Source organism: Harpia harpyja, chromosome 2, assembly GCF_026419915.1.
Source record: "Harpia harpyja isolate bHarHar1 chromosome 2, bHarHar1 primary haplotype, whole genome shotgun sequence".
Classification (NCBI taxonomy): Eukaryota; Metazoa; Chordata; class Aves; order Accipitriformes; family Accipitridae; genus Harpia; species Harpia harpyja.
The window spans coordinates 69,116,151-69,143,226 of NC_068941.1; positions in this window are offsets into that span (position 1 = coordinate 69,116,151).

A 27,076-nucleotide genomic window follows, 5' to 3' on the forward strand; every position below is an offset into this window, starting at 1 on the left:
TTTTCAAAAGCAATTTTCAAAAAAGATGGGAGCTACAGATAAAGTTTATAACTGCAGTGGAATAATTCTGTGTAAATATGAAGGTTTTTAATTATACTGGCTGTTTTGGATTCACAGAGTGTTTGTGAAGCAACCCCAATTTTGTGAGCATGTTTATCATTCGAACAGTGTGACAGTATTGCATGCAAATATTTAGAGCCTTGAGATCCTCTGGGATTTGTCCAGTTCCAGACTTTGTTGGTCCTTATTCAAGTTTGAAAACAACCACTTATGCTGCACACACTAGTTTTTCTTTCCTAGCTGGATCCACAAATACAAGAGAGCTTGAAAAACATGAACATAGCTCCAGTGTGAATAGAAGAAATGCCAGAACTGGGGAAGGAGAGTAAAGAAGCTCAGTCCTTTGGGTCATGTAATGGGTTTGTGGCCAAATGTCTGCTAATGCAATGAATGGACAACAATTTAGACCTAAAGAGAATAATATATGTGTCAAGTGCCACAATGTCTCTCCTGTTCCTTACATCTTTCATGTGAAATCAAAAAGCTAGACAGAAGGTGGAATATGTTGGATGCCAACATCTGGTAAAGGACAGGAGAAATAGGTTAACACCACCTTTAATCCTGGTGTTACTCAGATCATTGCTTCTTATTCATGATGCCTAACGTTCTTCTGGGTGTGTACATATATTCTACATCTGATAGTGCTATGTCTATTGTTACTTTTGAGATAAGCGGTAGCTTTCTTAGTTTGAGACATTCTATCTTTTCCATGGTACATATTAAAATTCAGAGCAGAAAAATCCAGAGCCTAAATTACACCTGACTTCAATAAAATGTTGTTTGGTACAAAGATTAGCACACCCTACTGGTTAGTATTTAGTAAGACAGTAATAAATTTCTCTCTTCTGTCTTGTTTAGCCCATGCGTATAACTGAAACAAAACACTATTTAAGGATAACTAAGAACAGTATTGTGAGATAAAAGGGCAATTCAGAGGGGCAAGAATGCTGATCAACAAGCTTGAAAAATATTAAATGATTCATATGGTGACTAATTAATTTCAAACAGTTCATTACTCAAAATAATGTTTCACAGTCTAATAAATGCTTAGAAGTAAAGGTCCTCTCTGCTATTAGTAGTTTTGTGGCACAAACAGATGGTTTTGAAAGTTCTTGGCACTCTATTTGTTATTTAATTTCTTCTCACTGGTAGTCTTGTCAGATTTCTAGACTATGCTAAAGTAGCAGGAAGAAAGGCACAAAGGAAATAACCTTGCATTCAAGACCACTGGCCCATCTCACTCAGTATCATATTTCTGATAGTGGCCTATGTCAGATGTTCTGAAAGATGATAAAAAAAAACACCTCATATTTATGGCCACATTGACCAAAGCCGTTTGGAAGCCTAAGTCTCATTGATACTAACCTTTGTGAATTTAAGCTCTAAGGAATAAATTGCTTTGAGCATCTCAGATGACTTGAGATAGCAACAGAATAAAATAGATGTTTATTCCTAACCTGTGGCAATGACTAGCTGGTTTATTCACTGGAGCATAAGGGATAATGCTTTTTCTGAGTTCATTTGTGAATTATCTTATCTACCATGTACAAGAAAGAATTATATCCTTTGCTCCTCTGCACAAGAAAATATAAATAGTGATACTGGCATACAGAAACCCACTGCCTAGTTGCTGTGCTTTGTGCAGATACTATCTTCTGTTAGGATTCTCAGGTGCCTGGTAAAGTATGACGTTATTGAAGCCTTTCCTCTGACAAATTTGGTTGAAATTGGCCAACAATTTCAGAAATTACAAGAAGGGAGTATACTTTTTTGTAATTCTCTCCCACATAGGTACTATGTAAATGCCACCAAGACTTCAAGCCTTAGAAAACTGAAATGAAGATAGATACACTCAGTGCTTCAGTGAGAGCATATTTCTGGTAGTAGATCATTACTTCATTCCTAGTTGATAATTTCTTAGGTGCCTTTAATACTTTCCATCTGATCCAAGAGAATCATGGCTCTGTAATGTGTTTTTTCCTTCTATCTTGTCTTCTGTTAGCATAACAAACTCTGGTAATATTTCACAATTCTGAAAGTCAGAGTTCAAGCCCTGCCACTGATGGTTGGGAATAGAGTTTGCCATAACATGCTTGACAATTTCTTAAAATTTGCCATAAAAATCTTACATTACTGCTACTTAGGTTATGAAACTGAGCATTCAAACTGTCTCAGCTCAGAAAGTATCAAACACCAAATTTCTTTGCATCTTCTGTTTGTCACCTTTGTTCATATTCTTTATGGTGCAGGATCACATGCAGGTTTTGGGCTTTTTTTTTTTTTGTTACCCCAGAACGCCCGTTTTGTTCAGTGCCAAAGACAATGCATGAAGGAGAAGAATTAAGGATGAGTGAGCAACTGTGGAATTTCCAGTTCTTATACCTTGACATTACAACACAGATTAATTTACTTTACAGGGTTGTTCTTCATTTTTCCTAGCTTCTGTATAAAATGAAAGCATATGAAATAAAAAAAGATAAAGACTAAAACCAAAACCATTAATGCTTTTAGCAGAGATATAGCTATTTCAGGGTATGGATAAGAATTTCTGAGGTACAGTTCAGTGAACCATATGATTCATATTAACAAAAATGGATCTTTTGATTGGCCCAAATAACCTTCTGAATGACAGAAAAAGTCCTCTCCTCAGTTGCAGTCAATTCAGCTTTTGTAATTAATTTGCTAAATCAACACATAAGGAAAACAAAAAAACATATTTTCTGTATAGGGGAATTATTCTATCTCCTTTTCATAGGTGCAGTTTCAGACATAGTGAGAGGAAACTAATCATCTAAGTATCTTTTACTCCCGGAAGTAGAAGTCTCAGATCTGAACGTACCAGGCAAAATGTATTACAGTGTTGTTAAGTAAATAATGATATAGAAGACTACGTCCCAGTTGAATCTCAATACCTATTACAGATGAAATGCTCCAATGAACAGAGCATGATGACAGAAATTCTGACCAGCAGTCTATTTATGAAGTAGCAGCTACACTTCTGAGCTTATTAAAAATAGAAAGGAAAAAAAAAATGGAAAATTATACTGATGAAAATGCGGGAGTGTTGTTGAGAGAAGGAATTCATTAAATAGTTTTAGACCTTAAAAAAATTAGTCTTTCACCAAATGAAGCAACAGCATTTGAAATAATTTTCACATTCTCCCAGATCTCCCTTGCTATTTTCTGAAGTGGAGCATGTTGGCCTTACAGCTGCTTTAGGTGCATGATCTGAGTATAATGAATTTTCAAGGGTTTGTCTGCACAGCAGACATGTAAAATTCCCATGTAAAATCTTACTTCAAGAAGAAGAAAAAGACATGGACAAAGATCGAGGATGTTTTCACTAAGGATCTCATAAAGTACCTCAGAAACGGGTCGAAGAAAAGGAGACAATACGTTAACAAAGCAAAAATAGAGTAAATAGAGCTACCTATGAGTCATCTGGTTTTCCTTTTCTTTCCTCTCTTCTCCTTTCTGGTGAAAATGCAGTACTCCTTTATCTCATTCTTCCCTTCTGTGACATCTCCCTTCCATGTGGAGCTCCTCTATTGAGCTCGTTTGGTAAAAAAAAGTGTGCAAAAGAGCCATGCAGTCCAGAAAAGATACAGCAGCAGCCTTAGTTTCAAGCCCTTGCTAGAAAGAAAGCTAAAGTATTCTGAGCTGCATTAGAAACAAAGTATTGCCAGATGATTGGGGTAAGTGATCCCTCCCTTTTATTCAGCACTGGTGAGACCACACCTGGAGTACTGTGTCCAGTTCTGGGCTCATCAGTACAAGGGAGACATGGACATACTGAGGAGAGTCCAGTGAAGGGCCACTGAGACGATGAAGGGCCTGGAGCATCTCTCCTGTGAGGAAAAGCTGAGAGAGCTGGAACTGTTTAGCCCGGAGAACAGAAGGATTAGAGACATCTTATCAATGCATACAAATACCTGAAGGAGGAGTGCAAAGAGGATGGAGCCAGGCTTTTTTCAGTGATGCCCAGTGACAGGACAAGAGACAACAGGCACAAATGGAAACACAGGAGGTTCCCCCTGAATTTCAGGAAAACACATTTTCCACTGTGAGGGTGACTGAGCACTGGAACAGGTTGCCCAGAGATATTGTGGAATCTCCATCCTTGGAGATACTCAAAAGCCATCTGGTCCAAGGTAACTGGCTCTAGGTGGCCCTGCTTGAGCAGGGTGGGGATTGGACAAGATGACCTCCAGAGGTCCCTTACAACTTCAACCATTCTGTGATTCTATGAAATCATCAAAAAATATGTATCAAACTTCTAAAAAAATTTCATCCTCAAAACATGATTTTAGGGACAAACCATTGCCCTTTTTTCTGCGTTTTCTTTTTCACTTCTTTCTACTATCCTCAATTAAAGCCTGAAAAACTTACTGAGCTGCCAAAAGCCTGATTTCAGGAAACAACTTTACTAAAAGTGGGTTTTCTTCCTGTACAGTTCTCTCAAGGAAAAGTGCAGGAGGCACTGCATTTCCTTGTCACTTATATTTCTTCAGTGAATTCTTTCAGCACTGGGAACACCCCTGCCTTTGTGCATTTATCTCATGGTTTTCTCATTTTACAATTTTTATTTTTGCTGTTTCTTTTTGCTGTCTTTTCCATAACTGGTGGGTTGAGGTGTGGGGGTTTTGCTGTTAACAATTTTGGGTTTGATTTGGTTTTATTTGTCTTTTTTCCCTTGTCCTTTCTATTCTGCCTGTCTCATCTTTTCTTCCTCATTAACATCATTCCTTCAAAAAATTAGTATTGGGCCCAGCTTCATGGTTATGAGTACCATTTGCAGAAAGAAACTGAGTAGTTAGAATTCTTCATCCATCCTTTGCATGTACATACTGCCTAGAGACCTAGATAATTAGAAGATAGATAAATATTTTCAATATGATTAGTGATAATTAGGGTATGCCCATTAAAATCAGGGAGGAGGAGACAGAGAATGCATCTAACAGATTTCCCTACCTGGCTAGATTTTTCTGGTTTCAGCTGTCTATTTTCCAGTTAGTGGAATACAGAATATTTTTATTATTGTTGTTACTCCAGCTAGATAGTTTTTTCATAGTCTCCAAATGTTATTTACTTTTGTATTGAGAATTTCACAGGTCTCCAAAAGTGTAGCCTATGAGCAGTTTTTCCTATTAAAGTTACAATAAATTTCTAGGCAAGTCACTACCTTGTCAGTCAGAAGCAACATAGCTTTCAATGATTCACAAAAAGTAGTTAAGTTTCATGAAAAGTACTGTCAGAAAATACTTACTATTTGTAAAATGGCTACAAATTTGGAACAAAGCTTACATCAATCTCAATTACTAATTGTCAGGTCAATAAATTAATTAATTAATTAATTAATGCAGCAAGCACCTAGCTACAATTCAATCAAATATAAACTACTCATAATTCTTCCACATACACAAGTATGTGTAACTGTTAATGGCAGTTCAGTCAGTAGGGTTTGTTTAAATTAGATCATAAGTATTGGTATAATTTTTAGGCAACAGATACAGTCAATTACTGCAGTTCCAATTTCCTTTGATTACAAAAGGGTACAAGACAGGGCTGACCATTCTCTACAATACTGGAAGTATTTATTGGTAACACAAGATTCATGTCTCCTATTTAGAGAAATGCAAATGCCTGTTTTCCCTGAAGAGAAAACACCATACATTTTAGCTTCCATTGGTTGTATTTTCATTACTATTCCTTATCAAAGTCTTCCTCTCTTCATCTGAACATTCATTGATAAATAGAAAAACTGATTGGAAGAAAAAAACTAATTGGAACTAGTATGGAAAAAATAAATTTAAGCTGTTAATACCACGGAAAAATCTTGATTTTCTTTGCTATCTAGTAAGATCCTTTTTGTAGAGCTGGAATTGATGAGCTTAGACGAAACAGTTCTGATTTGCGGCAAGGTGCTTTGCTGTGTGTTCCTGACATACCTGATGTCTCCACAGTACTGAAAGTCAAAGTGATTCACTGTAAGCTTTTGCTAAGATTTATATAATACTAAGAAGAATATTGAAAATTGGGGTGGGTCATTACCACTATAGCGAAGCCAGTTGTATATATTGACTTCTCAAGAACAAGTGCAGTATATTTTGGTTTGGTGGATTTACAATGGTAAAAGACTATTTGCCACTCTTTATTATGCACCATTTAAAAGTGAGAATTCAAGACAAAGAAGAACATACACATTTTTCATAGTCAAAATACTAGCTTTGAGTGGAGAAAGTGACTGCTGAAGAATAAGGTGATATGCTGCATGATGTATGAGTGTCTTAAACAACAAAAGATTCCTTAACAGGTTTGCCAGGCTTTGAATCAAGACTTGTGTTTTGCAAGTGGAGCAGGAGTATGTAATATATTTTTTAGCTTTCCTTTTTTCTGCTTTGTGCAGGCATTTAGAAGTGATGAAAGAAAGAAACATGATATCACTGGCTTGAGTAAGCTATTGTCTGGGTAGTTAAGAAAAGTTTTTCATTTCATTTCTGTAGAACTTTTTTCTCTTCTCTATCAAACTCAGGCATTTAGTTTTTCTATGTTCAAAGTGGGCAGCTTCAAAACAGTCAGTGTATTGTTATTTCTTTTGCAGAGTATTGTAATAATGTGGATCAAAAAGATTAAACTGATATCAGGTAAAACATGGGAGAAAACTAAAACCTTCTAGAAAAAATGTCCCATGCATACACATGTGAGGAAAGAGCCCCTAGAAAGGACTGAGAAAAGGGATAACAAAGCACAAGAAAAGCAGACATTGGGTCGAGGGTAAGATCAAAACCATTCATATCAGAGCAGTGTTAGGCCAACTTTAAGTGATTCTGAAAATTCCACTGCTGACTTTTTTTTCTCTTTTTTTTTTTGTTTCCTGGAATCTAGAGTGACTCAATCCACTGAGCAGATTTTTAACCACTAACTGACCATTTGACTGAGATCCATACATAAGCTGGGGCATCTCTGTTACCTCTGGGTGGCTGTCTTTCACAAATTGTAGGCTGAATTCACTTCTGTGCTGCCAGCCTCAGAAGAAATGCCCAGGGCTACCTGTTGCATCAGTATCCTTCCAGGCCAGCTCAGACGTGTGTCTCCTGAGCGGTGCATCAGGGACTGTGCTGCCATTTCTGCCTTGTGGCTCCAGACTTGTCAAGGTGTCAGTGACACCAGTGAAAATGAAAGCACGTTTTCTGACACTACAAAGACCAAAGCAAAACAGCCAGAAAATTGAAGTTTCTCAAACCATGAGGAGAAATGGAAAAATTCTCAGCTTTTAGATACTGGCTTATGTGATACAAGCCTGTTCTGCTGTAACTGGTGTGTTTATACACATGCCAGTCTTGAACTAAATTATACTCAACATTATATTTTGGTGCTGGGTGATCTTCCAAGTGTTTGGTTTGCACTCATTGTTAGTATTAGGGTTCCATTAAAACACAAACTGAAGCCCGGTCTTCTACTACTCTTACTTTCACTGAAATTTAAGATATGTCGTAAAGGCAATCTATGAGGAAGGAACACAAGAGTAAGATTGTGATCACATTTATGATTCTCCTTGTCACATAGTTATAGCATTTGGTGAGGCACTTACAGACAGGTTACTCCCAGCTGTTACCAATGCCACAGGCAGGTAGATTGTTTTTTAATACTACCTTTCCCAAATGTCAGTACCAGTATTGGAAAGGAGTACTGAGATTAGCCAGTAGCATCCTTTTAACAAAGTAGAACTGCCATTAGGCAGTAGGCATACGTCCAGCCCACCAGCACTTTGACTCATGGCTCCCTCAAGCCTTCCAGCCTATTAAGGAAGATGTAAAAGGCTAATCAACTCTAATTTGTGATCTTGTTTAATGTCAGGAAAAAAAATTATTTCCCTTTTTTTTCTTCTTCTTAAACAGCAGAATATGAGCTTTCCAAAAGAATAAAAGACATGACTTGCTAACATACTGGCCCTGTATGACATTTCCAAGAAAACATAGTCTGTGGGTTGAGCTAGAATGATCCTGGCAGCTAGTGCATACAATTCAGCAGCAGTCACCATCCAAGAGTAGGCAGGGCTGCTGTGTCCTGGGGTCTTGCCGTCGGCATGCTGCCACACTCACTCTTACTCCTTTCCAAAGAGATAAAAGCATACACTGATGCTTCTGCCATCCTTTCTATCTATATCCAATAGCCCCTGCATACTTCCCTTATCATTTATTTATATAGACATGCCAGTATTTTATATATGCATACACACACATACCATTTTATGGGGGCATTCATTAGCCTGTAATTGTAAGCCATCTAAAAACAGCTAACAGACCCTATTTTGAACCTCCATTTCAGCTATAACATAGCCAAACTGCATGTTTTACTAATCTGTGCTATTTTATGCCTTGCGAGCAGGTTTGGCAATGCCTTTTGAATGCTTTTCTGAACATGATTTCCTCTCTTGTAACCTTCACCTCTACCCATTGCTTAGGCTTATGGCCAGGCTGCTGGGCACCTCCCTGTTTTTTGACAAACTGCAGTAATAGCAAAAAATTTCAAGCCTCTGACTTGAAAATGAAATGTCAGTCCACAAAGTTGCTGGTAGGGAGAGCTGATGATAGAAAACTCTAGGGTATGAGTGAAAGCAGCCTTGTACTGTGACAACTACAGATTCCAGCCTATCAATTACATTGACCTTAACATCAAAGCACTTTCAGGTAAGAAAGGTAACAGCAGCAATGCTGTAATTTTACCCCATTTGATGTTGTTGTAACAGTTTATATAAATGGTCAATTTAAAAAAAATAAAAACAAACAAACAAAAAAACCAAAAACAAAACAAAAAAACAAAAACCCCATTCATTTCTTCATCCATTCAAAGTAGTTTGGCTTTCTTCCTTGCCCTTGCCCTCCCCACCATCACTACCAATTTCCCATGAAGACAGCAGGTACATGGCCCCCTTTGTTAACAACAGGACATTTTTATGAGTTGATTGGAGCCTTTGCACTAGATATAAACACCAGCCTTGGGAGAGAACACTTCTTGAAGGTTGCTGTGTTGTTTAGCTGCACCCACCGGCACAAGTGAGAGGCTTCAACTACCTGCACTGGCTGCTTACCACAGGGCTTGAATGCTGTAAATCTTTGTGGTAGGAGACTGACTCAGGACACACAGATCACAACCAATTTATCAGAACACTTATTTATTAATTAAGCTTTTATTATTAGCAGCAGATAAGTATTGTCATGGTTCATTGTTCTGGTTTCAGCTGGGATAGAGTTAATTTTCTTTCTAGCAGCTGGTATAGGGTTATGTTTTGGGTTCAGTATGAGAAGAATGTTGATAACACACTGATGTTTTCAGTTGTTGCTAAGTAGTGTTTAGACTAAGTCAAGGGTTTTTCAGCTTCTCATGCCCAGCCAGCAAGAAGGCTGGAGGGACACAAGAAGTTGGGAGGGGACACAGCCAGGGCACCTGACCCAAACTGTCCAAAGGGGTATTCCATACCATGTGACATCATGACCAGTATATAAACTGGGGGGAGTTAGTCTGGGGGGATTGCTGCTTGGGAACTAACTTGGCATCGGTTGGTGAGTGGTAAGCAATTGCATTGTGCATCACTTGGTTTGTATATTCCAAACCTTTTATTATTATTGTAATTTTATTATTGTTATTATTATCATTAGTAGTTTCTTCCTTTCTGTTCTGTTGAACTGTTCGTATCTCAACCCAGGAGTTTTACGTTTTTTTCCTCCTGATTCTCTCCCCCTGGGTGGGGGGGAGTGAGTGAGGGGCTGCGTGGTGCTTAGTTACCAGCTGGGGTTAAACCACGGCATTCATTCAATTACTTCCTCACTCAAACTCGTAGGTATGCAGCTGCAGTAACAGCTGGAAGGCCAAACTCAGCTCTTTACCAAGAAGGGGAGGGTCATACTGATTTGCCAATGACTCCTTGGTAGGTGTCATGACCCGGGCTGGAAAGACCAGGGAGTTGTGTTGAGTTCAGAATTCCCTCAGGCTAAATTAAGGTGAAACGACACCAAACGATCAAGTAAATATTTTATTCATGGCAGAAGCAAACTGAACTTGGGAGGCATTCACATTAGGTGGCAGGGTTTCTCTCAACACGAATTGGCATGGAACTACCTCAGCAAACTGTGTAACCCATGGTAACCACGTACATCAGTTCAGGGAAGACAATAAGGAGATCCCTCTCGTTGAGTCACAAGGCAGAGTGGACCCCCGTGCTTCATAGACTCCTCCTCAGAGAAGTGCCCAGGGGTGGCTGGATCCACTCCTAATCCCAGACTTGGTCAACGGGTTTGTGTCTAAAGGGATGAGGTGTAAAAAGGAGAGGAAGAGAGAAAAAGAGAGCAAGTTAGAGAGAAGAGGAAGAAAAGAAAAGAGAAAGATTTCACTGGTCCTGGGTCCAGCGCTGGTCCAGTCAGCCAAGGGGTCCAGTTCCAGAGGGCGCACATGCGGGGCTTCAGCGTGTGTCCTTTTACCGTCTCCTTGCCCTTCCTTCAGGTGGGCACTCGAACTCATTAGGCTAATTAGGTGTCATGCGTGGCTTGTGCTTTCAGAACCTTTGGGAAATGGGTCGGTGGGCTTGGAGGTCATTTGGAGAGTAACTTCTCCTTCCCTGCAGACATGACCATTGTTTGATCTTTGGCCATACCTGCTGAGCTGCCCTGCTCAGTGTATCAGAACAGGGAACTGCACATCCTCCAGCATGCCCTCCCCCTCTCGTTGCTGATGCTCTGTGCTAATCTGTGCTGATGGGCTTCTTTTCACCTGTGGTTCATTGCTATGCAGGGTTCGTTGTTATGCAGAGTTCGTCATTAAACAGAACTTGCCCCACCACAATGTTTGAGACATTAACTCTTTCAGTCTTTCACAGTAGGTGGTCATAAAGTCCCTCAAATGTTTTTTGTGTCAGATGTGTATATAATCCTATAGGATTGGATGTGGCCTGAGTTATACAACCTGTTGTTGGTGCTAGTGTATGCTGGTGACCTTGGACAGATGCTTTTTGTGTTCTGAGTTTAACAGTCCTTGCAGATTCAGCAGAGCCACTAGGCTCCAGAGCTTATCTGTTCTGGTGAGACATTCAAGCAATACCTCTCAGCAAATACTTTCACTCTTGTTGGCCTGCTATTTCCTGCTAAGTACTTCTCCATTCACACCCACAGGTACTTGTGGGGTCCGTTCACAGCAGCTCACACAGGATGGACCTTTGTGGCGTGTCTAAGTCAGCGTACACTTTTGAGAACACAATGTGCCATGCTCTCACTTAGTGTACATCATTAAAAAGCTTTCACAGGTTTTCCAAAACTTCCTAGCATATTCACCTTCAGACACTTAAAAACCCTAAAACCCAAGGATAGCCACCAATAAGAAGCAAGAAGATCCGCAACATTATGTCGCATCTATTTCCTCCTCAACAGTCCTCAGTGCTCAGTGCTCTATATAATAACCTCCACGTGTTATTCTGGACAAAGTTTTGATAATAACAATGAATCCCAAGCATTTTGTTGAGTGTCTCAGAAGCGGTGCTATCATTTATATATCTAATCTTAAGTCCCACCTAATCTTGTTATTAACAAAGTCTAGATACTTTCACGTATCTTCTTTACTAACTATATGCAAGGTGTTGGCAACACATTTCATATCAGAAAATAACTGCACTATGATAGAAGTTCTGTACTCTGAGACTTGCACTGAAGGTCTCTATATTGGTCACTTTATGTCCTGCTGAAGATGGAGATTGTAGTTTTGAAAAGAAGATGACAATTTCCACATTCTGCAGGTCTACTTGTAGGGATTGCGTGCGATGTAGTTTACTTCTTGACGCTAGCTTCTTCATTCTCTGTTCAGTATTCTCACATCGTGCTGCACCTCTTCACAAAAACTGTCAAACAGCACAGCTGGAGTTAATAAACTGAGGAAGGATGCCCATTACCAGTTACAGACATCCCTGTTGTTTGATGCTTTCAGTATTTCATTATCTCTGCATCAGCACTGGTAGTCCTGCAACTGAAAAGCCATCAAAATAACACAGCTTGAAATGATAAATGAAAGTAACAGAACAACTGTAGCACAGAGCATGCAATTCTGTGGGCTTTTCTAGGTGAACAGAGATTTGTATCTGTGCTGTGGCAGTCTTATACTACCACACAAAAGGTTTATCCAGAAGTGTTTGTTGGCTTAAAGCCGTTGGACTCATTTCACATAGGCAATTTTCTGTAAGTGCTAAGAAACCTAAGAAATTACATTTGATTGTTCTTCCTCAGAAATAGACTTTAGAAAGGTACAAGATTTTTTTTTTTCCCTTTCATTAAGGAAAGAGAGGGAAATACAACAAGGTCCATGAAAAGTCCATATCAACCACAAATAATCTTACTGCAAAATGATTGTCACTTAATTGGAACTAGTTAAATTAATTGGTACATTCATTCCTGAACTGAGGTTAGGTATGTAACTCAGGAAGGTACCAAATTCTCAATGAAGAGTTAACATAATGGATCAGAATTCTCTGACCCAGTTTAACAATTAGCTGGAGGTGACATGATGTGAAATTTAAATGTACACTCCTGAGCAAGGAGTTCTTTCATCCTTTTCACAGAATTTCACTGAAATTCTTTCATCCTTAATAAACATGGCTAAATTTAAAACTGGAATGTATATTTCATTTTATTGTTATAAATATTATCTGCTTAGTGCCAACAGCATATTTCCAGCAACTAAAAGAGTATTGCTCTCACCATTTGTCAGATCTGCAATGTATTCTTATAGCTGCTGTATATAATTAAACATGTAAAGCAGAAGACTGAAATTGATAATTAGCCTTCAAAATTTTGAAGTAGTGTCTGGGAATTAAGCCACACAGTTCCCATTATAGTCCAGAGAAATCATACTGCTAAAATCCTTTCACTGCTTAGGAGGTCAGGAGCCAGCTTCTAAAGTATTCTTACTCATGGGAGAGTAATTTGCATTTTCTGATTTCATATGTATCAATGTCTTTTCATTATGTATTTTCATGTTTCAATTTGTATGCTTTTCAGAGAAATTAAGAATTATTTACTGTGATTTAAGGTGTTCAACCTTGGAGAGATGATCCATCACGGCTCTTTACTGATAAACAGAAAAAAACTCAAAATTCACTTTAAAATAAATGCAAACTGAAAAACAGGCAAACAGACAAAAACCCCAAACCAAAGATCCCACGGTTCTGATTTTTTAAAAAATTGCCCTTTTATTAGTATAAGAAAACATTCTCTTTTGGTGTATTTTCTCTTTTGGTGTATTTTGTTACATGTATGCTATCAAATGCAGCTAATAAGATGGTTTTCTAGTTTTAGACTCTTGTTAACACAAAGAGTAGGGAATTTCAGGGATTCTTAGAGCTTTGTGAAGACTCAGCTTGCTTTGACATTTGTTGAGCAGTGTCATACATTTCTACTGCAGAGAATGTAATTATAATTTAAATGTATGAAAAAAAAAGAACATTTTTTCTTCTCACAATTTTACATTGAGCTACATGCAATATGTATTCAAGACCTAGCTAAAAATTGACTCCTATCACTGTTTTCTAGTTTTCTTTCCCTAACAGGTCTTCGGCCATATGTATATAATGCACATGGCATATGATAACTCAGGAAGCATGCATAAACCTAAGTGTACAGACCTGGTTATGTTTCTACCTGACTTTAGCTTTCTTTTTTTTTCAATAATAGAAAAGAAGACTAAGTAGTTAGATATTGACTTGTTTGATACTGAAATACTATTCAGGAACTTTAAGAACACTTGGGATGAATGCAAGTTAGAATTGACCCTTTGCCTTCCTGGTCAAATATGTGTGAAAAAATTATATTCCATAAACTTTTATTTATATTTTGACTGCTCAGATATTGAGCATATATTTGAAAATCTTGGGTTTCAGTAAAGGTTTTGGCAACATTGCAGTGTTAACAGTTGAGTGTTTCTTATAAAGAAAAAAAAAAAGAAAGAAAAGGAGAAAGAAAAAGCAACAGATTTTTTTTAAACCCACAGTCAGAGTTCCAGAAACAGAAGAAAACTATGCCCTTACTCACACTGACAAATACTTCCTTACCATTGACAAATAACTAGTTTTTGAACACATCCTTTTATATTATATAAACCCCAGGTTTCCCTACTTGGAAAGTCAATGAACTGACTTCTGTGAGACTGACTGCAAGCTGCGCACAGACACCTTTTTTTTTTTTTCTTTTCGCAAAGTTAATTTGAGGTAATTATTTTTCTTGTACCTGAACTGATTGCTGAAATACATTTTCTCTCCCTACTCCACCCCCAGTCACTTTTTTTGTTAATCCCCTGCAGGTATTTAGAATTAGCTTTCATGTTGTGCCTTAGTCCTCCTTTCCCCAGGCTTTGCAAAATCTCTTTTCTTAATAAACATTTTATCATTTTTGTTATCCTTCTTTTGGATTCTTTCCAATTCAGCAAAATCTTTTTTGTATTATGGAGTCCAAAACAGTGTAAAGCACTCAAATACGGTCTCACCAATTCTGCATTGAGATAAAAAATTAATTACCTGCCCCCCTTCTCCTGACCTAATTCCTCTCATTATACTGTATATGCTTAATATGGTATTTGGCATTTTGCAGCCTATCACTGTATTCTTCTGTACAGTTTATGGTTTGCTCTGGGCCTGGTCTTTTCCTGTAGCCATGGAAATTTCCAAATTAGTCTTTCTCCATGTTATATATTAGGCTTTTTCACACTTCACATTTAACACGGTTAAAGGTCAGTTTTGCTGTATTTAGACCCTGATCATAGTAGAGAGCATTGGGGTCTTCCCTATAGTCTAAGGTTAGAATATACATGAAAATGATGGTGTAGTGGATGCAGCAAATTCTGCCAATTCTATAGTTATACTGAAAATGCAAATAACTTTTTTCTGTTGGAGCACACTACCACGGCTATTTTGGAGAAGAATGACCTGTGTTTTCCTAAGAAGTGGGGTTGTAACTTAATTTTTTTTTTATTTCAGTGTCTGTACTGGGCTGTGGTCTCCTCCTAAGCTTTATGTATCATGCCATCAGATCAAGCCTTGTTTTCCTGAGTTCTGGTAATTCTTCTTACTTCTTCACCTACACTTTTATTTTATTTTATCTTTATAGAAACAAGATTTGTTACAGAAATTCCCTTTAATCACATAGATCATGTCACCTTGGTCATGAAAGCTGAAAGAATGGCACTGTACTAAGGGAACATGAGTATCCTTTCTTTCTTTACCAGTTAGCCAGACATACCTTAATCAGTAGTGTAAATCCTTTCTATTCTCATGCTGTTACTCATACAGCCTCCAGGACCTTAACTGATGTACAAAGATTTTATCACAGCATTGTGCAGTAGATGAAACCCTGTGTTTGCACACTTAAAGGAAAAATCAAATGTTTGGTTTAATAACAATTATGAACTTGACCCAATGACTTGACTTATTTATAGACTTATGTACGAGGAAACTTGATTCAAATATTCTTACACAGATCTGCTCATCACTCTTTTACTATCTCTACTTAACATATTCTGTTCACATGTGTTAGCAGTGTAAAGTGTCTAAATAGCTAAGCAGATTTAATTTGGGATAGGAAAATAAAGCCAAAGCGCATCACAGTCACTCTTATAGCACAGAACTTGTTGCCTAAAAAGCAGTTTATTGTACAACTTCATAGCAATTTCTATGCAAACTGCAAAGCATGCCTGATGAATAACATTGTACCAGAAACGATGGGATCCTTAACCTGTAAAAACTGTATAGCCATATCATTCCATAAGACCTGACAAATTTCCAATGACAAGTACTGCAGAGAGGTACTTGCTAATCCAGGAGTCATCAGAGCCTACAAATTTTATTATTAGTTCAGTTTTATATTGATGCTGTTGCTCTTGACCTTACAGTCATATTTCAAGTAACACAGGCCTCTAGAAGGTTGGGTGAGCAGCCTCAGCTCTAAGTTACTTAGGCTTTCTTGCTCTTTAGTCAACAGACAGAGAGAAGCATCTCCCAAGGGGCTACTCATTTTTTCATAGACTCTTACACTATTGTTGATGAATGATTTCTGAGAAGCCACTCTTTCTCTGATGATTCAAGAGGAAGCCTAGATAGACTAATTTGAACCAGTTAATTCCTAACTTTTAGGGATTGAAGGGGATGTGCGATGAGTGACACCAAAAGTTACTCCAGGGAGTGGTGTGAACTGTTGCTGTGACACTGACATTTTGCTGGCTGACAAAAGACTGCTAAAGCCATGAAAACAATTGTATCATTTGGCCTTGTTTGGGTGTTGGCTGAGATGTGTTAACAATGTGACTGCTACCAATTACAGAAATGAATCTGAGCAGTTGATGACCCTGGCAGAACTGCTGATGACCTCTGCTGAGTACTGATTAGTCAGCAGACAGATGCCAACATGCAAGCTCATGGCTGAATGTCGTGGTTTAACCCCAGCCAGCAACTAAACACCACGCAGCTGCTCACTCACCACCCCCCCACCCAGTGGGATGGGGGAGAAAATCGGGAAAAGAAGCAAAACCCGTGGGTTGAGATAAGAACGGTTTAATAGAACAGAAAAGAAGAAACTAATAATGATAATGATAACACTAATAAAATGACAACAGCAATAATGAAAGGATTGGAATATACAAATGATGTGCAGTGCAATTGCTCACCACACGCCGACCGACACCCAGCCAGTCCCCCGAGTGGCGAATCCCTGCCCCCCACTTCCCCGTTCCTATACTAGATGGGACGTCCCATGGTATGGAATACACCGTTGGCCAGTTTGGGTCAGGTGCCCTGGCTGTGTCCTGTGCCAACTTCTTGTGCCCCTCCAGCTTTCTCGCTGGCTGGGCATGAGAAGCTGAAAAATCATTAGTCTAAACACTACTGAGCAACAACTGAAAACATCAGTGTTATCAACATTCTTCGCATACTGAACTCAAAACATAGCACCGTACCAGCTACTAGGAAGACAGTTAACTCTATCCCAGCTGAAACCAGGACACTGAAGATCCGTTCATTATGCTAGTGTCAGCCTCTCTGGCCACAGCTAATAAGTGCATCACTGATGAAGCCAGGGACATTGAAACTCACCTCCATTAGTCTTCTGTTCAGTGGAGTGCTCTCGTTCACATCAGTTTTCTTCTGATGTGGTACTTTGTTACTTTGAAAGCTTAGCACCAGTGGACAGTGATATTATTTCTTGCCTGTAATGAAGCACTAAGTTGGGATGATGTTTCTGTCAGTGCATCTTCAATACAGAATGGAATATTTGCACAGATTTAGCCTCGTAGCTGATGGTCCTTGACTGCTTTAATTTCAAACACACTACTTTCCTTTGAAATGCCACACCTGTTTGTTTATTTATTTATTACCTTGGGCCACTAGAAGTAGATGCACAAATTCTTTGAATGGATTCGTGAAGCAATCTATCTCTTTATTGATGAAAAATCCTGTCCTTTTTTGTTAGGAAGTGAGTATATGTAAAAGAATATAGAGGTATCTGAAAGCAATGGAAATAATGAAGCTAAGAACACATACTATTTTTTGACATTGTTGTTGACTGGTGTTGTGATACTCTTACTACTGTTTTAGGGTTTTAGCTCATCTCTGATAAAGTTCTCTGATAAGAATACCTGCAAGACAACAAGTATAACCTGTCCTTCATAAGACATCTGGTAAAATGATGAATGAAAAGATACATACTGACATAAGGTTGACCTCTTGAATTCTTCTATTCAGAAAAATAAACTGAAATAAGAAAGAGTTTAGCATTCAACTCCTATAATCCCAAAGCTTTTGTAACTGGAACAGAGGCATAGAGCTCAATCTCAAAAAATTATTTGGAAATTGGCAATCACAGAAGATGTTAAAATGCCTCCCAGCTTCCAGTTTGGCAGTATCTTTCTGATTATAGAGATTATAGACACAAGTGAAATAAGTAGGTATAATAAAAATCATATATAAATGTATATGTGAAATAAACTTAATGAGCCAGAATCATTACTAATCACTGTTTAGTCTTTTCACTCTGAGAAGTTATACCAATAGCAGTAAGATTTTCAGACTCTCTGAGGAATTTCCAGTGCTCCCACTTTAATCTTTCAAGTAGTCTCAGAAGGAAGATATTTAGCCCAATCTCTCTTAGGCCATAAAGGATCACGGAATCATAAAATCTAAAATTGGGAAAGATATACTGCGTCATCAGTCCAACTCTCTGTGAGCACAGAATACATCTCCATATTACATTTACAATCTTTTCTCCACACTTGGCTTTAGTTTAACAAACTTATCTGAGGAAATTATTATTATTTTATTGATTTGATCAGTAATTTTCAATAAGCCTTCCCCCTCTCCTTTTTATATGACCCTATTTGTCGTTGCTTCCTCAAATATTCATAGACCTGTAATTATAATCCCTTATAATTTTTATTTGGCCAAAATTACATATATTCAACTCTTTTAAACTTTTTTTCAGACCTTAGTACTTGAAGTTCTTCAGTCAATGACCATATTGTAAATCTCTCCTTCCTTTAGGTCAGACAAGAAATTTAGTCAGAAACTACCTGCAGTGAAAACACTGTTTCATATCTTTCCCTGTTCAAATAATCTGGTATAAGAGAGAGCAGAATTTGTTTCCTGCAGTGTGACAGAAACATATAAAAAATGTTCTGTATGATATCTGGATGATGATATTCAAAGTTATGTTCCCCAGAATGAAAGATACTCCACCTTACATAATTTACTCAGCTCTACTTTTGTTATCTTCGTCTGGTGTGTTCATGAAGATGTTAAATGAGATTTGAACAGCATTGGGTTTTGTAGATCATAAGTAACACTACTATCCAAAGTAAAAAAGTCTAATAAGAGATCAATCCTAACCAAAGATAATGCCATTAATTATTATTCTTAATTTTTTTTTATTTCAAGCTCTCATTCATCTCACTGCTATACATACCAAGTTTCTTGTGATTTCTTGAAAAATATTTCAGATTCACACTTCAATAGGTTAGAACTTTACTGAAGTCAGAGGAATTAAGCAGTGTCTATTATGTCCACTGCATTAACCCTACCTTCTGTAGCAAATTGTTGAATTTTCTTTGATAGCAGGTTAATTTAATATGTTTCTTGCCTATGAACTTTTGCTGCCTGCAATTTTCCTCAGGGTGCTAAAGGATTTATTCAAGTATTTCTCTGATCTCATACCTAGTACTTGCTTAAGAGACTTCTAAAAACTAATTCTTGAAATGACCCAATCTACTCCCTGAATTCTCAAAGATGACATTTAATAGTTCTGATTCTGATGCTGTCGTAATAAGTATATTTATACAATTTGGCCATGTTAATTGCTTCATGTATATAATATTTAAAAGATCCATTCTTTGCCATGATTGCATGTTTTACAAAATTTTCTGTATGCTCTAGATTTACTATAAACCACTAATAGTTTTACCTTCCTTCTCAAAAAAAAAAAAAAGTATGAAATACATTTAAAAAACAAAGTGTCATACTCAAAACTCCTGCTAGCAGCAGTCCATCTGCCTGAAGCACAGTTATAGACTATGGAACAGATAGCGTAGAAGTCCAGTGTCAGAGACTATACATCAAACTTCAATTTACTGGAAACTAAACAAGAAGAGAGGAAAAAAACAGTGTTTAATATTTAGACACTAAGAAAATTCCACTCATGTTCTGAGACCCCGCCAAAGGGAATCACTGGGTATGTTGATCATCCTTTGCTTCCCCCCCCAAGTTTTACAGGCGATGGGGTTTTATAAACAATTTTATTCAATAACTATATACAGGAAAAATATATAGAAATAAACCAAAAGCAATGTAATATGGATTCAATTTTAACTTAAGTTGTCATGTAGTTGATGTCTGAGTTAATAAAGCAAGAATGTTTTAGAGATGGTATACTTAAGTTTAGTTAGAGTTTTCAAACTTGTTTAATTTGTTTCTGAGTTTTTCTTCCCTTCTGTGTATCAATTTGATCATACAAGAAAATGTGATCACAACTATAAACATACAAATATTAAAGTTAGATTCTATTGCTTCAGAACAGTGTAATAAAATGTTGTGGAATTAAGATGGTCCTAGGTAGCAGTAAGAGATATTGATACAAGGCTTTACAATTCAAAATGTCTATCAGGGCACTGTATGGCTCTTCTCAGTATGATATTTGAACACCTCAGACATATGGTGCTTTATCAGCTCCTATAAAAGATTCCTAAAGAAACCCTCAAGGGAGAGAATGCCTACAGTATAAAAATGCTTTATAGACTCAGGTTGCTGGCCCCTGCCTGTCAGCATCATTAATAGCACCAATTTTCAGCTGAATTGAGAAATGCAAAATGCAATTAATCCTTTCCTTCACATTAAATTAATAGTTTATGCGTGTACAAATTTCTTTTAAACTTTCAAGCCAATGATGATGAGCAAATACAATTTTATCTTTAGGACCTTACTTATAGCCAAAAATGTAAAGGAGTTCAAAATCAAACAGAATCAAAATCCTTCATTCCATCCACGTCACCCTGTATTATTCCCCCAGTCAGTATTTCAAATGTGAGCCATATCCAGTTTGAAGAGTCATATTGTGTTAAGTTACTCTATGTAACACAATATGAATAGCGTAATAGGCATGAAGCACCAAAGAAATAGTGTATCTGCTGAAAGTTGATGCAATTTTCATTTGATGATAAGAAGTGCAATGAATTTTAACCTGTTACTATGAGGCTTATTGATATTTTCAGGTTGTTAATACTCTGAAAAATGAATTACATTGTTATGTGCATTTGAGTACAATTATAATGTGCTTCAGCTCCAGTGGGAATGATGAAACTTCCTAAAAATAATCATGTAATTTCCTTTTCTTCTGCACCGTCTCTTCCCTGTCAGTGTGCCATTATGTTACAAGAACTTCAGGTACTTGAGCTCAATATAAGCAGAAACAAATTAATGAAACTTTACCACAGTGTGGGATTTGAACCTATTTATTATGGGTCCACTGAATTATTAAGAAACTCATCTGCCTAGTATCTGGGAAAGAACCTTTTGATTAAAAACTCTATTGAAAGGTGGTTTTAGTAAACTAATTCATGAAATCTTACTGAGTTAAGTACATTGGTGATTTACAATTATAAATCTGTTTTATGTTTGTATATACCTGTTATGTCTACATCATCAAAGTAAATAATTTAAATATATTTATACCTATTATGTGGATATGACTATGTAACACATGAATGTATAGGTTTGTGTGTGTTTTCATAGACACGTGTAATACAAACACACATATATATGCAGAAAAGAGAGGGAGAAAGATGAGATGACTATTGATATGGCCATGGCTTTATTAGTATAATATGGACGGATATTGCTAAGGCAGATTGTATCCAATCCTTCAGCAAACTCATAAGTAGGAATAAAAGGTCCTATTTAGAAAATTTTCTATGAAGGTTGGCATGTATACTGGTAGACAGTTGAGAAGAAAATAATGAACTCCTGCATCTGTTTCCAAGTAGCCATTGAGCAACGTCAGTGGAAATGAATTCTAAAGAATCTGTGTTGATGTTCATATCACCTTTAGGTAGTCTTGGCTACACCTAACTAATCAGAGTATACCCAGCAACTGATAAAAGCCTAATTCTGTTATTGATAGGTGTAGGTCTTCAGAAGTGTAGATTTTAAACACCTCTAAACAAGCGATGACAAGGCCACTAAAGCAGAAAAAAATCTCTTGAAACTAGCACATCAATCCATGTTCAAATGCTACCCTCCCCTGCCCAGTGAGGTCCTGTTTAAGTAATTTCACACTCTTTCAAAATTTATAGACATCTTTATTTAGTAGACCATTCAGTTTCAACAGTCTGGGAAATTTCTGATAACGTTGGATAAAGAGAAAGTTCATAAATATGCTTTAATTGGTTCATCAGTAAATATTGCTAAAACTACTTTTGGCTTTCATGGTTTCTCTATGGAGTTGGCTGGGATGATCCCTCAGTAGATTTACTCCTTTAAATTTGGAGAATGACAGAGTCACATTTTATTTTTCCTATCCAAGAGCTCCATTAACAAAATCTTTTGCAGTTTTCCTCCCTCTCTCCTATTTTGGTTTGTTTGTATGTTTTGGTTGGTTGGTTGATTTGCTTTTTTTTTAACAGTAAAACAAGAATGCAGCAACATTTAAGTTTGTAGTGTCATCAATATTCAAAATAATTTTGGTCTCTTGGCTGAAAGTGTATAAAAAGAAGAGCCATTTCACTGTAGTAAGGCAGGAATGGGATTTCCAGAAAATGGACTTCTGTTCAGTACCTATAGGACAGAAATTACACTGATGAGCAAAGACACAGTCTGCACGACTCCATTGGTGATGTATTTTCTACTGAGTAAATTTAACTGACCTCTGTCAATACATCTCACTATCACAGAGTTCTGCAAGACATATTTAGCCCTCAGACTGGCATATATGCTTTTTCTCTCTCCCTCTATCACTCTCCCTGTCTTATTGTCCTGTAGAGTTTGACCATTCTTCTCTGAGGTTGAGCTGAAAGCAGGGACCCACAACCATGCAGCCCAAACACTACCTAAACAGGTTATCCTACTATGTTAGGCAAACACCTGGCAAGGGCAACTTAGTCTAGTGCTAACTGGAGTAATTCATCTTTGGAGTCAGCTGAGTCGTTGTGAGGAACATATTTAATGCTTGCTGTCTGCCCTGCAGCAGTTACATTTTTATTTCTGGGTACAATTCACTATGTTGTTTATCCGGGATATAGCCTCAAGTCATCTAAGACTCTCAGATCAGAAACAGAGCTAGTATTGAACTCTCTAGGACTGAAAGATTTTTTTCAGTACAAGATTATGGTTTCTATATCACCTATTTCACTGTGTTTTGAAAGGGTGTTTTTTGAAATATACTCATTAGAAGAACCTGAATTTGGCATTTTTCGATAGCTCCACAGCCAGCTTAAATCAACCTAGACCAGGCAGCTATTAGAAAAGGTAATTCTGTCCATAATTACCTTCACCTGTTCACCAGGGCTTCCTTGCTATTCCCTTGTATTAGCTTTACTTATTTTGAGCTATGGTATGAATCATATTTAAAAAAAAAAAAATCTGCTAGGCTATATGGTCACTCTAGCTGTCAAAAACTGGAAGGGGAATGTGCATATAGCTATGAGAAGAAAAACTGACCTAAGTGCACATCTTTCATTAAGCATAATCTAGTTCAAAAGTGGGCCGTCATGACCTTCTACTCATACGTTTCCCACTGCCTGCTTAGTAGCAAATATAACATGCAAGTAGCTGCAGAATGAGCCAGATCAGAAAGGTGAGCCAAACAAACAGACACAAAGAATTAAGAAGGGCAGGATCATATGAGGAGGGATGACAGGAAGGAGAGCAAAACCACCTGTGTTAGTAGCAGTCCTCAATTAGATTAGATTAAACATAACACAAAACTTCCCCCTTTGATCAGTCTAGCATGATTGTGAAGCCTCAGGGCTAAAAGTTTGATTATGTCTTGATTCAAAGCTTCTTTGAATTAAAGTCAGCTGTGAAGACAGTAGTTCTAGTGGATTTAATTTATTTCCTATTAACACAATTTGCAGTGAGCACCAACGGAAGGTGTCATTCAAGTTATCAGTGATACACATAGTCTCAGGTGATAGCAAGCAACAGGTGCATTAGAGAAAGGTGCTGAAGATAGTGGAGTAAATGCCTTCTGGCCATTGTTTCCCAAAAGTCCTGACTTGTTCTCTGTTGTCCAATACAGCCTTAAGTACTAAGATATTAGGGTTTTTTCCCAGCATTTTTCTGGCCAATTAGATGTGGTGACAGTGAGTTTTAAAGTCCAATTTGAATTTACTGCCTGCTAATTTAAACAAATGTCTCCCATTTCTGAAGATAGGGCATGGAGAACAGGTGTTCCTGACCACCTGTTTTTTACTACTTGAGTTTTTGTTTATGCTTTTACCATATCAACTATTACTTTACTCCTTCCTAACATAAAAGTTCCAGGTTTTTCCCTACTCTACTCATGACAGATTTTCCTGTACTCCACTTTCATCATTCATCAATGATGAAATACTTTTCTCAAAATGGGATAAACAGTGTTACCCAAAGATACAGGATCAAAATACAGCACCAACTTTCTTGAAGTGATTACATTGTTTCTTTATGTACTGAGTCTTTTCCTTATGAATCATCCAGATTTAAAGTATTTTTAAATGTAAATGCAGATTAAGCAAAGTTCGTTATTGAAGCATCTACAGGATAAACTCATCCATTTCCAGTAAGGCTCTCTCCATAAATCTCATTGCACTTCAGAGTCGGATTTTGGTTGGCAGGCAAACCATTCATACTATCTGGTAAAACTCTGTAGTAATGATTGCCAGTGTTGAGAGTTTAACTCTAAAGTTAATGCCATTTTTTTATAATAGAAATCACATTCAATATAGACAGCAGAGGTTTCAAACAAGCTATTGAATGTAGCTAGAAAAAAATGTTTCAAATTATGTAGCATATACACCATGTAATACATGGAAATTATATGCATTCTTCCAGTGCTGGATGTAAAATCAATCCTTTTGTCAAGTGCTCCTATTGTAGACTGCCATGTTGGAGACCTACATTCAAACAAAGGACTCGGAGGGTTGGGCACTTAGCTTCCAGGGAGAGGAGCCTTCTGTCATTCAATAACTCTCCACAGTTGCAGATGACAAACGAGCTACTGTAGGTAAGACACTTCAGACAAGCTTCTGAAAGCCCTTTTGATAAAGTCTCACATATGAGGTTAATGACAATACTTAAGGTGTGGGAGTCATGTAATAAGCGCAAATCTGACTTGGAAAATTAAAAACAAAGAGCAGGAAACAAAGAAAAAAGTAGCACTAGTTTGAAGAGAATGGCATTATAGTCAGAAGGAGTAAATAATGAGGAACAATGTGGTATGATACATGAGGACCTAGATGATTTAAATACTAAAAGATGAAAGCTAGTTCAAAGCAGCTAAATAGAGAGCAGTGACAGGTTCCTAGGGAAAAAAAGGATATCAAACAATTGGGTGTGTCATTAAATATAAGAAATCAAAAGGTAAAAAGAGTCTAAAAGATAATTCTGTGTGCAGCATTAAATATGAATGATAAGTAATAAGATGAGAAAAGAAAAATCTATGTCTAACATTAAAAACAAAGGAACATTACCAACTATGCCTAAGTAGGGCAAAAAGGAGTTGGGTACAATTTATTAATATAAACAAAATCTAGAAGAAACAGACTAACTAAGAAGTGAACAAAGGAAAAAGAATCCACTTTCCGTTAAAAAATCTAGAAGGTTATTCACTCCTAGGAGATAGGAGTGCAACAAAGACATATACTTCTCATTGTACAATTAAAAGCTCTGCTAGGCTGTAGCTTTTGCTCACTGTACCAATGGCTTAGCTAAACTATCACTGCTGTGAGCTCCAGCGTCATGCCTATAGCTTGCTTTGCCCATGTACTTATTTAGAGGAGACATTTGAGGCCCATACAATGATTCAGTAAGAAAAGCCAAAGCAAAAGAGACTGGATTTGCAAAAAATACTTGAAGCACCAAAAGTTACAGATTAGAAGCATCCCAAAATCTCACAATGGGATCTCACAAATACCTGTGAAAATCTGGACCATAAGCAATGCTAGCAGAATTATTAGCACTATGAGTTCTAATGGATAAAGTCCATCAATAGTGAATCCCATCAGTGTTAAATCCCGCTGCTCCTGCTGTTCTTAATTATGACATAACAACTTTAAGAAATTGACATTTAATTTTTTCTCTTCTTCAACACAGATAGTCTACTCTTTCATTAAGCGAATGACCCTGTCATAGCTGGAGTTCCTAGGTTCTTCTTTTTTATCGTTTTGAGCCCATGTGAGTTTGTCCATGACAGATCTTTCCTGGCATATTATTTATGACATTACCATAAAAAATTCACTTGGGACTTGATTTTGGCGTAAATGGTGGGTGATTAAGAAAAGCAGTGGGCATTTTTTTTTTTTTCAATTAGAAAGTTGGAACTTTTCTTGCTTTTCTCTTTCTAAATTAGAAATACAGAGCACATTAGAAATGTAAGCATTCAGAAGTGAAGAAATTCTGGCTGCAGTAACTGAAGTAACTACTGACTGTAGTAACTCTTAGGAATATGGTAACTGCATGAAATACTATTATCTCCCTGTCTAGCTGCTCCTTTACTACATTTTTATATACCGCTTACTAAAGGGACAGTGCAGCTCTGAAACTGTGATTTGTTCCATTTTCTGGAGGCAGGAGGGTTCACCGCAGCTTTAATTCAGTGCTTTAGTTCAGTGCTTTAGTTCAGCGCAGCAAGCTCTGTGAGACTGCTGGTGGCCATCTTTTAGCACCCTTGGTCCAGGTTACTGTGCAAAGTTAATCTGCAGAATGCCTATTTTGATAATTCATTCTAGGTTGACAAGATTTTCATGGGTGTAATGCAAGGCGTACTGCTAACTGCAGGAGTATATCTTGCCCCAGTCAAGAGTGTGGGAGTATTATAATTTCTAACTGAACAGAACATATGAATTGCTTATAGCAGACAAAAGCAATATGCTTTTCTCTAGAGGGAAAAAAAAAGCAGAACTATTTTTTTAAACTGAAAGTAAACAAAATTCCCTCCACCTCTGCCTCTCCCAAAAATAGCTTTTCAGACTTCTTTAACTGCTAAAACTGAAATTTCTCATGCTAAAGAATTAAGAATTAGCATTGTTTGGGGTGGGCCTGGGGAGATTGCTTTCAATTTGTCTTTTTTTTTTAATCAGAAAAGCCTGTAAATCAATAAAACCAACTCTGCCATAAAAAAATGTTTAATAACCTCATTAAAGGCCAACCCTCACTCGGTCAAAGTATTGAAGTTAGAAAAAGCCTTGTATGAAGATGAGAGAAGCAGGCAAAATATCTTGCACAGACACAAGGGAAGAATAAAAAAAGTATAACAAGCTG